We start from the raw sequence: 13,467 nt of genomic DNA on the forward strand, positions 1-13,467 counted from the left end.
GAGTGCTGAGGAGAAATTAATTGACAGGCAGCTGGAGCTGGAAGCTTGGAGTCGCTCTTATAGCCTGAAACTCCATTACTTTCAATCAACTATCCTCCACCATTTGCACCACCTCCAGTGTGATGTCTTTCCCTCCCTCCACTTTCAGCATTCCTCTGCAACATCCTGTTCAATCCTTAATGATCCCCAACATCCCATCCCCTTTCAACAGCACCTTTCCATGCAAGTGCAGAAAATGCAACAACTGATCTTTTACCTTCTCTCCCCTCCCCTCACCTTCCAGGTGAATGATTTCTACTTCTTTCAATCGAGTCTAATGTATTCACTGCTCATAATCTGCTCTCCTCTCCACCTGCTGTCCTTACCTGGTCTGGCCTACATGTCACTCCAGACCTACAGCAATGTGCTTGACTCTTAAATGCCCTCTGAAATGGCCGAGCGAGACAATCAGTTGTCTCCATCCACTATGAAAACTCAAAGGAATGATACTGGATGGACCACCCAGCAACAACCTGGGCACCGGGAATGACAATGCCAAACCCAGCCGTGCCGACCCTGCAAAGTTGTCCTTACAAACATCTGGGGGTTTTGGCCAAAATTGGGAGAGCTGTCTCATAGACTAGTCAAGCAATAAACTGACATAGTCATACACACTGAATCATACCTTACAGATAATGGGTGGAATTTTACCAAAAAATGGCAACGTGTCAGGTTTTGACTGTAAAGCAATGTGTTTCTCCCCAGAAAAACAGGTTTTCTCTCGAGATCTTCTGACACTTTGTCAAAAAAGCAGGGAGGGGGGGCTGTGTTTTGTGCCATCACTTTGGTGAGGTGGGAAGGTGCCCCAATCCCAAAACAAAAGTAAAGACCACACCCCCACCCCCACAACCATCGCTGGCTTCGGGGCCTCAGTGTCCCCACCCCCACATTGCCAGCTACCCCACAAAGTGGGAACCGCCCACCCCCCCCCCCAAACATGGGGTTCCATGGAGGCCCTGCCCCCTGATCCTGCTCCCTGGCAGTGCCAACCCAGCAGTGCTGACCTGACAGTCCAAACCTGGCACTGCCAGGGTGGCAGGGGACAGTGCCTGAGCACTGCCCTGCATGTCACTGACCACTCGAGGGCTACACTGGCCTCCACGTGGTCAACTCAACTGCTGGAGAGCCGTAGTGATTCCTGCCGATGTGACATTGTTTCAGCAGGGGTGAACATCAGACGCCCCCAGAAAATGTGGCAATATGCTTTTTAGTTATATTAAAATCCATGCAAATTGATGGTAATCAGGTTCATGCCCAGCGGGTGAGTGAACCTGATTACGTCATTGGTGGGAGGTGGGGAAGAGGTCATTCTGAGATCTCCCCGGTCAAATCCTATTCGTGTCCATAACGTGATTTACACTTGTGGCAAGCGGATCTGGAAAATGCCCCTCATTATCCCAGAACCCACCATCACCATTCCTGGGTATGTCCTGTCCCACCAGCAGCACAGGCCCAGGAGAGGCAATGACACAGTGGTATACAGTCAAGAGGTAGTTGCCCTGGAACTCCTCAACATCGACTCTGGACGCCATGAGGTCTCATGGCACCAGGTCAAACATAGGCAAAGAAACCTCCTGCTGATTACCACGCACCACCAGCCCCCCACCCCTCTCAGCTAATGAATCAGTACTCCTCCATGTTGAACATCACTTAGAGGAGGCATGGAGGGTGGCAAGGGTGCAGAGTGTGTCCTGAGTAGGGGACTTCAATGTCCATCACCAAGAGTGGCTCAGTAGTACCAGCAAAGACAGAGCTGGCCAGGTCCTAAAGGATGCAGCTGCTAGGCTGGGACTGCAGCTGGTGGTGAGGGAACAAACAAGAGGGAAAAATATAGTTAACCTCATCCTCACCAACCTGCCTGTCCTTTGCAGTATCAGTAGGAGTGACCACCGTACAATTCTTGTGGAGACAAAATCCCATCTTCACATTGAGGATGCCCTCCATCGTGTTGTGTGGCATTACTACTGTGCTAAATGGAATAGACTTCGAACAGATGTAGCAACTCAAGACTGGGCATCCATGAGGCAGTGGGGGCCATCAGCAGCAGCAGAATTGTATTCAATCACAATCTGTAATTTAATGACCCACTCTACCATTACCACCAAGCCAGGGGATCAACCTGGTTCAGTGAAGAGTGCAGGAGAGCATGCTGGGAGCAACACCAGGCATACCGGAAAATGAGGTGTCGACCTGGTGAAGCTACAACACAGGACTACTTGTGTGCCAAACAGCATAAGAAGCAAGTAATTGACAGAGCTAAGTGATTCCTCAACCAACGCATCAGATCTAACTTTTGTAGTCCTGCCACATCCAGCCGTGAATGGTGGTGGAAAATTAAACTACTCACTGGAGGAAAGGGCTCCACAAATATCCCCATTCTCAATGGAGCCCAGCACAGCTGTGCAAAAGTCAAGGCTGATGCATTTGCAACAATCTTTAGCCAGGAGTGCCGAGTGGATGATCCATATCAGTCTCCTCCAAAGGCCCCCAGCATCACAGATGTCAGTCTTCAGCCAATACAATTCACTCCACATGATATCAAGAAACGTTAAAGGCACTGGATTTTACAATGGCTATGGACCCTGACAATATTCCAGCAGTAGTTCTGAAGACTTGTGCTCCAGAACTTGCCACACACCTAGCCAAGCTGTTCCAGCACAGCTACAACACTAGCATCTACCCGGCAATGTGGAAAATTGCCCAGGTATGTCCTGTATACAAAAAACAGGACAAATCCAACCCAGCCAATTACCGCCCTATCAGTCTACTCTTCATCATCAGCAAAGTGATGGTAGGGGTCATCAACAGCATTATCAAGCTGCACTTACTCAGCAATAACCTGCTCACGGATGCTCAGTTTGGGTTCCTCCAGGGTCACTCAGCTCCTGACCTCATTACAGCCTTGGTTCAAACATGGACAAAAGAGCTGAATGCCAGAGGTGAGGTGAGAGTGACTGCCCTTGGCATCAAGGCAGCATTTCATTGAGTTTGACATCAAGGATCCCTAGAAAAACTGGAGTAAATGGAAATTTAGAGGAAAACTCTGCTGGTTGGAGTCATATCCAGCACAAAGGAAATTGGTTGTGATGATTGGATGATCACTGGCAGGAGTTCCTCAGGGTAGTGTCTTAGGCCCAACCATCTTCAGCTACTTCATCAATGACCTTCCTTCCATCCTAAAGTGGGGATGTTCGCTGATTATTACACAATGTTCAGTACCTCAGATAGTGAAGCAGTTCCTGTCAAAATGCAGCAAAACCAGGACAGTATCTAGTCTTGGGGTGACAAGTGGCATGTTACATTTGTGCCACCCAAGTGCCAGCCAATGACCATCTCCTACAAGAGAGGATCTAACCATTGCCTCTTGACATTCAATGGCATTACCATCGCTGAATCCCCCACAATCAACGTTCGGGGGGTTACCATTGATCAGAAACTGAACTGGACTAGTCATATTAATACTGTGGCTACAAGGGCAAGTCAAAGGCTAGAAATCTTACAGCGAGTAACTCACCTGCTGAATCTCCAAAGCCTGTTCACCATCTAATAATAATAATCTTTATTGTCACAAATAGGCTTACATTAACACTGCAATGAAGTTACTGTGAAATGCCCCTAGTCGCTACATTCCGGCGCCTGTTCGGGTACACAGAGGGAGAATTCAGAATGTCCAAATTACCTAACAGCACATCTTTTGGGACTTGTGGGAGGAAACCGGAGCACCCGGAGGAAACCCACGCAGACACGGGGAGAACGTGCAGACTCTGCACAGACAGTGACCCAAGCTGGGAAACAAACCTGGGACGCTGCAGCTGTGAAGCAACAGTGCTAACCATTATGCGACCATGCCGCCCTGGGGCACAAGTCAGGAGTGTAATGGAATAAGCCGACTTGTGATAAGAAAGATTATTATATTATTATACTTTCACCTGGTCCATCTCAGACTCGTCACTTCCCTTCCTTGATCTTTCTGTCTCTATTTCCGGCAATAGACTATCTACTAATATCAATTACAAGCCCACTGACTCCCACAGCTATCTGGACTGCTCTTCACACCCTACACACTGTAAGGACTCCATCCCTTTCTCTCAGCTCTTCGCCTCCGTCGCATTTGTTCCGATGATGCCACTTTCCAAAATGGTGCTTCGAAAATGTGTTCCTTCTTCCTCAAGCGTGATTTCCAACCTAGTTATTGACAGGGCCCTCAACAGTGTGCGGTCCATCTCCCGCACCACTACCCTCGCCCCCTCACCACCCTCCCAAAACAAGGATAGAGTCCCCCTCGTTCTCACATTTCACCTCACCAGCCTCCGTAATCCTCCGATATTTTCGCCAACTCCAGCGTGATGCCACTACCAAACACATCTTCCGTTCACTCCCTGTGTCAGCATTCCGCAAAGACCGTTTTCTCCAAGATAATCTAGTCCACTCCTCCGCCATACCCAACACCTCTCCCATCACCCATGGGAGCTTCCCATGCAATCGCAGATGATGCAACACCTGCCCCTTTACCTCTCCCATGCTTAACATCCCAGATTAAGCAGCGTTTCACTTCCACCTCTTTCAATCTGGTCTATTGCATTCGCAGCTCCCAATGTGGTCTCCTCTATATCGGGGAGACCTGATGTAGACTTGGTGATCGCTTTGCTGAGCACCTTCGGTCTGTGTAGATTCAGGACCCTGACCTTCCCGTTGCTTGCCATTTTAACACAAGACCCTGCTCCCATGCCCACATGTCTGTCCTTGGCCTGCTACAATGTTCCAGTGAAACTCAATGCAAACTGGAGGAACAACGTCTCATCTTCCGGTCTCAACATCAAATTCAACAACTTCAGATGATTAGCTCAACCCCACCTCAACCCCTTTGTTTTCATTTCATTTAATTTAACTGTCTTTTACATTTTATTTCTTTCTTGTCTTTCTTTATGTATATTTCTCCCCCACAATTTCCCCCTATCTTACCCCCCTTTCCTTACCTTTACTCCCCTTTGCTTCACCACTTTTTCTCATTTGACCTTTCTCCCCCTCCCCCACATCTACATCTGTCACAGTTTACCCTCTGATTTTAGTTTCCCTGCTGTTTGGCCTTTCACACCTTTTGTTTTCTCTGGGGACTGCCATTAGCACTCTTTCCCTTGGTTTCTGTGGCTATGACTCATCATTCATTCCCTCACCTCACAGTATAAGTATCTCCCACTTTCTAGGCCTTTTAGCTTTGACAAAGGGTCACCTGGACTCGAAACATTAGGGGCTGTATTCTCCGCAGCCCCGTGCCAAAATCGCGTTCGGCGCAGGGGCGGAGAATCCACTTTCACGCTGAAATTGGGTCCGCCGTCGGTCTGGCGATTCTCCGGGACCCGAGACTCAGCATGACCGCGGAGTACTCCGCGCGGCTGGGGGCCCAGTGACAGAGGCCCGCCCAGCGATCCTCCGCTCCCGACCAGCCGAGTCCCCGACGGTGTGGAACTAACCACCTATTGCCGGTCGGGATGCTGGCGTGGCGGCTGCGGACTCAGTCTGTGGCCACCATGGTGGGGGGATCGGACACCGGGGGGAGGGGGCGCCTATGGGGTGGGGGGGGCCTATTAATTGGCCGGGGAGTGCTTGTGCATGGTTAGATGCTCGGGCATGCGGCCGATCGAGGGGGTGTAATTTTTGCGTCTGGCTCCACGGTCCGAGTCCACCATGGAGCTCGGCACAGCCACTGGAGGCCGCCACCATGCGCGTGCGCGGACTCCAAAGTGGAAGTGCGGGGGTCCGTATCCGCAGCTAAAACCGTGAGATTGACTCCGCGCCTCTCCTACCCCCTGCAGGGCATTGAATTAGCTCCACTTTTTCAAGGTATCTCAGAAGTAAAACTCCAGCGTTTTTACACCAGAGTGGGGACATAGTCCCATTTTGGGAAAATCCAGCCCTAGTTCTTTTCTCTCTTTACAGATGCCACAGACCTGCTGAGGTTTTCAGTATTTTCTCTTTTGGCTGAATAGTGCTGCTGGTCTCGCTGGGCGGAGCACCGGGAAGCTCGCGGCAATTCCCGCTCGCTACAACACTTGGAGATCTTTCCGGAGAATCGCACCCATAGGATCTCATATGTTCTTTTAGGGAACATGATTGTGGTTGTTGGAGGGAAGTCATCTCTGTCCCAGGATATCACTGCAGAAGTTCCTTAGGGGAGTGTCCTAGGCACAACTTTCTTCAACTGCTTCATTAATGACCGTCCTTCCAACATAAGGTCAGAAGTGAGGACGTTTGCTGACTGCACAAGATTCAGCACCATTCGCGACTCCTCAGATACTGAAGCAGTCCGTGCTCACATGGTACAAGACGCGGAAAGCGTTCAAGGTTGGGCAAGTAACATTTACGCCACACAAGTGCCAGCCAATGACCACCTCCAACTGTAGAGAATCTAATCATTTCCCCTTGAGAGCTAATGGCATTCACATTACTCAAACCCCCACTAACATCATCCTGGGGGTTACCATTGAAACTGAACTGGACTAGACCCCCGCCCACCGGCCAAGTCTATCCACCAACTTCAAGACACAAGTCATGAGTGTAATGGTATATCCTCCAATTCCTAGATGAATGCAGCTCCAACAACACTCAAGAAGCAGCCTGTTTGATTGCTCCCCCATCCGCGAACATTCAATCCATCCAACACCTCTGCACAGTAGCAGCTGTGAACCATCTCCAAGATGCAAAGCAGCAACTCACCAAGGTTCCTTCGGCAGCACCTTCCAAACTCATGACCTCTACCATCTAGAAGGACAAGGGCAGCAGACACATGGTAAACAACACAACTTCAAAGTTCCCCTCCCATGTCACTCACCATCCTGACTTGAATGAAAAAAATATATATCTTGGAAATATATCGGCCATTCCTTCACTGTCGCTGGGTCAAAATCCTGGAAATCCTGCCCTAACAGCATAGTGGGTGTACCTACACCTCAGGGACTGCAGCGGTTCAAGAAGGCAGCTCACCACTATCTTCTGAAGGGCAGCTAGGGATGGGCAATAAATGCTGGCCAACCAGAAATGCCCACATCCCATAAACGAATAAAAATAACACTGGAGAGACCAAACACAGACTGGGTGACCACTTTGAGGAACAGCCCTGCTCAGCCTGCATGCATGTCATTTTAATTCCCTGCCTCACTCACACTTTGACCTTGGCCTCTTGCATTGTTCCACTGAATCTCAATGTAGAGTCAAAGAACAAAGAACAAAGAACAAAGAAATGTACAGCACAGGAACAGGCCCTTCGGCCCTCCAAGCCCGTGCCGACCATACTGCCCGACTAAGCTACAATCTTCTACACTTCCTGGGTCCGTATCCTTCTATTCCCATCCTATTCATGTATTTGTCAAGATGCCCCTTAAATGTCCCTATCGTCCCTGCCTCCACTACCTCCTCCGGTAGTGAGTTCCAGGCACCCACTACCCTCTACGTAAAAAAAAGTCAAGGACATAGAAATCATAGCTGACATGGGTGCGCCCTGTCAAGGTAGCTTTCGCAGGCTAAAGGGTGCACACTCCAATACTTGGCTGGGTGAACCTCCCGTTCCACCAACCCATTTGACTGTGGATACAGGGGGCTGCCCGTGACATGCTCAAGTCCCATGTGTGTGCAAAGTTGCGAAATTCAGACATCTTTTGATTAGGCACCTAACAATGCTCCAGACTCAACATGCAGTTCCACAATTTCTGATCATAATCACTGACACCTTTTCTTGGATGCGAGCTACTTAGTGATCATTCTGCTGTTGCCATTCACACCTCCTTCTCTCCCCATCTTTAGTGTTTATATATTTGTCTCATTACCATCTTGTTTTGTCTTGTACCATCATCCTTTTATTATTTGAACCTTTCTCCTGCCCTCGACCCTATCTCAGACCTTCCCATTTGCTTCATTGACCCCATTGATCACAACTCAAACATTTCCCAATCCCGGTGACAGCCCATCAAACTGAAACGCTAATTCACTTTCTCTCTCACAGATGCTGCCAGGCCTGCCCAGTATTTCTAGCACTTTCAGATCTTGAACCAACTCCAAACCGTTGTTCCACAGTCCTGTCCATTACAGAGACCTGGTTGAGGGAAGGGCAGGATTGGCAGCTAAACGTTCCAGGATTCAGATGTTTCAGGCGGGATAGAGGGGGATGTAAAAGGGGTGGCGGAGTTGCACTACTGGTTGGGGAGGATATCACAGCTGTACTACGGGAGGACACCTCAGAGGGCAGTGAGGCTATATGGGTAGAGATCAGGAATAAGAAGGGTGCAGTCACAATGTTGGGGGTTTACGACAGGCCACCCAACAGCCAGCGGGAGATAGAGGAGCAGATAGGTAGACAGATTTTGGAAAAGAGTAAAAACAACAGGGTTGTGTTGATGGGAGACTTCAACTTCCCCAATATTGACTGGGACTCACTTAGTGCCAGGGGCTTAGACGGGGCAGAGTTTGTAAGGAGCATCCAGGAGGGCTTCTTAAAACAATATGTAGACAATCCAACTAGGGAAGGGGTGGTACTGGACCTGGTATCGGGGGATGAGCCCGGCCAGGTGGTAGAAGTTTCAGTAGGGGAGCATTTCGGGAACAGTGACCACAATTCAGTAAGTTTGAAAGTGCTGGTGGACAAGGATAAGAATGGTCCTAGGATGAATGTGCTAAATTGGGGGAAGGCTAATTATAACAATATTAGGCGGGAACTGAAGAACCTAGATTGGGGGCGGATGTTTGAGGGCAAATCAACATCTGACATGTGGGAGGCTTTCAAGTGTCAGTTGAAAGGAATTCAGGACCGGCATGTTCCTGTGAGGAAAAAGGATAAATACGGCAATTTTCGGGAACCTTGGATAACGAGAGATATTGTAGGCCTCGTCAAAAAGAAAAAGGAGGCATTTGTCAGGGCTAAAAGGCTGGGATCAGACGAAGCCTGTGTGGAATATAAGGAAAGTAGGAAGGAACTTAAGCAAGGAGTCAGGAGGGCTAGAAGGGGTCACGAAAAGTCATTGGCAAATAGGGTCCCAAGGCTTTTTACACGTACATAAAAAGCAAGAGGGTAGCCAGGGAAAGGGTTGGCCCACTGAAGGACAGGCAAGGGAATCTATGTGTGGAGCCAGAGGAAATGGGCGAGGTACTAAATGAATACTTTGCATCAGTATTCACCAAAGAGAAGGAATTGGTAGATGTTGAGTCTGGAGAAGGGTGTGTAGATAGCCTGGGTCACATTGAGATCCAAAAAGACGACGTGTTGGGCGTCTTAAAAAATATTAAGGTAGGTAAGTCCCCAGGGCCTGATGGGATCTACCCCAGAATACTGAAGGAGGCTGGAGAGGAAATTGCTGAGGCCTTGACAGAAATCTTTGGATCCTCACTGTCTTCAGGTGATGTCCCGGAGGACTGGAGAATAGCCAATGTTGTTCCTCTGTTTAAGAAGGGTAGCAAGGATAATCCAGGGAACTACAGGCCGGTGAGCCTTACTTCAGTGGTAGGGAAATTACTGGAGAGAATTCTTCGAGACATGATCTACTCCCATTTGGAAGCAAATGGACGTATTAGTGAGAGGCAGCATGGTTTTGTGAAGGGGAGGTCGTGTCTCCAGTTTTTCAAGGAGGTCACAAAGATGACTGATGCAGGTAGGGCAGTGGATGTTGTCTATATGGACTTCAGTAAGGCCTTTGACAAGGTCCCTCATGGTAGACTAGTATAAAAGGTGAAGTCACAAGGGATCAGGGGTGAGCTGGCAAGGTGGATACAGAACTGGCTCGGTCATCGAAGGCAGAGAGTAGCAATGGAAGGATGCTTTTCTAATTGGAGGGCTGTGACCAGTGGTGTTCCGCACGGATCAGTGCTGGGACCTCTTCTGTTTATAGTATATATAAATGATTTGGAGGAAAATGTAACTGGTCTGGTTAGTAAGTTTGCAGACGACACAAAGGTTGGTGGAATTGCGGATAGCGATGAGGACTGTCAGAGGATACAGTAGGATTTAGATTGTTTGGAGACTTGGGCGGAGAGATGGCAGATGGAGTTTAATCCGGACAAATGTGAGGTAATGCATTTTGGAAGGTCTAATGCAGGTAGGGAATATACAGTGAATGGTAGAACCCTCAAGAGTATTGAAAGTCAGAGAGATCTAGGCGTACTGGTCCACAGGTCACTGAAAGGGGCAACACAGGTGGAGAAGGTAGTCAAGAAGGCATACGGCATGCTTGCCTTCATTGGCCGGGGCATTGAGTATAAGAATTGGCAAGTCATGTTGCAGCTGTATAGAATCTTAGTTCGGCCACACTTGGAGTATAGTGTTCAATTCTGGTCGCCACACTACCAGAAGAATGTGGAGACTTTAGAGAGGGTGCAGAAGAGGTTTACCAGAATGTTGCCTGGTATGGAGGGCATTAGCTATGAGGAACGGTTGAATAAACTTGGTTTGTTCTCACTGGAACGATGGAGGTTGAGGGGCGACCTGATGGACGTCTACAAAATTATGAGGGGCATAGACAGAGTGGATAGTCAGAGGCTTTTCCCCAGGGTAGAGGGGTCAATTACTAGGGGGCACAGGTTTAAGGTGAGAGAGGCAAGGTTTAGAGTAGATGTACGAGGCAAGTTTTTTTACGCAGAGGGTAGTGGGTGCCTGGAACTAGCTACCGGGGGAGGTGGTGGAAGCAGGGACGATAGTGACATTTAACGGGCATCTTGACAAATACATGAATAGGATGGGAATAGAGGGATACGGACCCAGGAAGTGTAGAAGATTGTAGTTTAGTCGGGCAGCATGGTCGGCACGGGCTTGGAGGGCCGAAGGGCCTGTTCCTGTGCTGTACATTTCTTTGTTCTTTGTTCGATTTCACAGCTACCCCATCATAATACATCATAGGTTCATCTGTCAAGTAGTGTATGTGTCAGACTCCCTCAATATAGTGCATTTTATTTTATTGTTGGAATTTAATCTATTTAATAATGCAGTACTCCAGATGTGTGCATAATATATTATGTGAATGACAGTTTCTCTTTCTCTTCATCCAGTTAAGTACAGAGAGATGATCTACTCTCAGTAAATTATACCTGTTCATTTACAGACACAATAAATTGTCCGTGTTATGAGATGTCAGATTATCTGTTCTTTTCATTTCTTTCTAGGTCGTGTACCATTGACCAAAACCTGCAGCTGCCTCATTCACTGCCTGCTAAATTCTCCTTTATTGCAACCCCCCCCCCCCCCCCCCCCCCCCCCCCAATATCACTGACTAATGATATTGTGAAAGGTTTGTTTAGGAATGGTAACAGAGTTTTGAATCTGTCGGTGCTTCTTGAGTGTTGTTGGAGCTGCACTCATCCAGGAAGTGGAGGATATACCATTACACTCATGACTTGTGTCTTGAAGTTGGTGGATAGACTTGGCCGGTGGGCGGGGCGGGGGTCTAGTCCAGTTCAGTTTCAATGGTAACCCCAGGATGTTGTTAGTGGGGATTTGAGTAATGTTAATGCCATTAGCTCTCAAGGGGAAATGATTAGATTCTCTCCAGTTGGAGGTGGTCATTGGCTGGCACTTGTGTGGCGTGAATGTTACTTGCCCAACCTTGAACGCTTTCCGCGTCTCGTACCATGTGAGCACGGACTGCTTCATATCTGAGGAGTCGCGAATGGTGCTGAATCTTGTGCAGTCAGCAAACGTCCTCACTTCTGACCTTATGTTGGAAGGACGGTCATTAATGAAGCAGCTGAAGAAAGTTGTGCCTAGGACACTCCCCGAAGGAACTTCTGCAGTGATATCCTGGGACAGAGATGACTGCCTCCAACAACCACAATCATGTTCCCTAAAAGAGCATATGAGATCCTATGGGTGCGATTCTCCGAAAAGTTCTCCAAGTGTTGTAGCGAGCGGGAATTGCCGCGAGCTTCCCGGTGCTCCGCCCAGCGAGACCAGCAGCACTATTCAGCCAAAAGAGAAAATACTGAAAACCTCAGCAGGTCTGTGGCATCTGTAAAGAGAGAAAAGAACTAGGGCTGGATTTTCCAAAATGGGACTATGTACCCACTCTGGTGTAAAAACGCTGGAGTTTTACTCCAGAGATACCTGGAAAAAGTGGAGCTAATTCAATGCCCTGCAGGGGGTAGGAGAGGCGCGGAGTCAATCTCACGGTTTTAGCTGCGGATACGGACCGCTGCACTTCCAGTTTGGAGTCCGCGCACGCGCATGGTGGCGGCCTCCAGTGGCTGTGCCAAGCTCCATGGTGGACTCGGACCGTGGAGCCAGACGCAAAAATTACACCCCCTCGATCGGCCGCATGCCCGAGCATCTAACTGTGCACAAGCACTCCCCGGCCACCTAATACCCCCCCCGGTGTCCGATCCCCCCACCAGGGCGGCCGCGGACTGAGTCCAGATGACCCTTTATCAAAGCTAAAAGGCATAGAAAGTGGGAGATATTTATACTGTGAGGTGAGGGAATGAATGATGAGTCATAGCCACAGAAACCAAGGGAAAGAGTGCTAATGGCAGTCCCCAGAGAAAACAAAAGGTGTGAAAGGCCAAACAGCAGTGAAAGTAAAATCAGAGGGTAAACTGTGACAGATGTAGATGTGGGGGAGGGGGAGAAAGGTCAAATGAGAAAAAGTGGTGAAGCAAAGGGGAGTAAAGGTAAGGAAAGGGGGATAAGATCGGGGGAAAGAGTGGAGGAGAAATATACATAAAGAAAGACAAGAAAGAAATAAAATGTAAAAGACAGTTAAATTAAATTGAATGAAAACAAAGGGGTTGAGGTGGGGTTGAGCTAATCATCTGAAGTTGTTGAATTTGATGTTGAGACCGGAAGATGAGACGTTGTTCCTCCAGTTTGCATTGAGTTTCACTGGAACATTGTAGCAGGCCAAGGACAGACATGTGGGCAATGGGAGCAGGGTCTTGTGTTAAAATGGCAAGCAACGGGAAGGTCAGGGTCCTGAATCTACACAGACCGAAGGTGCTCAGCAAAGCAATCATCAAGTCTACATTCGGTCTCTCCGATATAGAGGAGACCAAATTGGGAGCTGCGAATGCAATAGACCAGATTGAAAGAGGTGCAAGTGAAACGCTGCTTAACCTGGAATGTTAAGCATGGGAGAGGCAAAGGGGCAGGTGTTGCATCATCTTTGATTGCATGGGAAGCTCCCATGGGTGATGGGAGAGGTGTTGGGTATGGCGGAGGAGTGGACTAGATTATCTTGGAGAAAACGGTCTTTGCGGAATGCTGACACAGGGAGTGAACGGAAGATGTGTTTGGTAGTGGCATCACGCTGGAGTTGGCGAAAATATCGGAGGATTACGGAGGCTGGTGAGGTGAAATGTGAGAACGAGGGGGACCCTATCCTTGTTTTGGGAGGGTGGTGAGGGGGCGAGGGTAGTGGTGCGGGAGATGAACCGCACACTGTTGAGGGCCCTGTCAATAAC

Source organism: Scyliorhinus torazame, chromosome 2, assembly GCF_047496885.1.
Source record: "Scyliorhinus torazame isolate Kashiwa2021f chromosome 2, sScyTor2.1, whole genome shotgun sequence".
Lineage (NCBI taxonomy): Eukaryota > Metazoa > Chordata > Chondrichthyes > Carcharhiniformes > Scyliorhinidae > Scyliorhinus > Scyliorhinus torazame.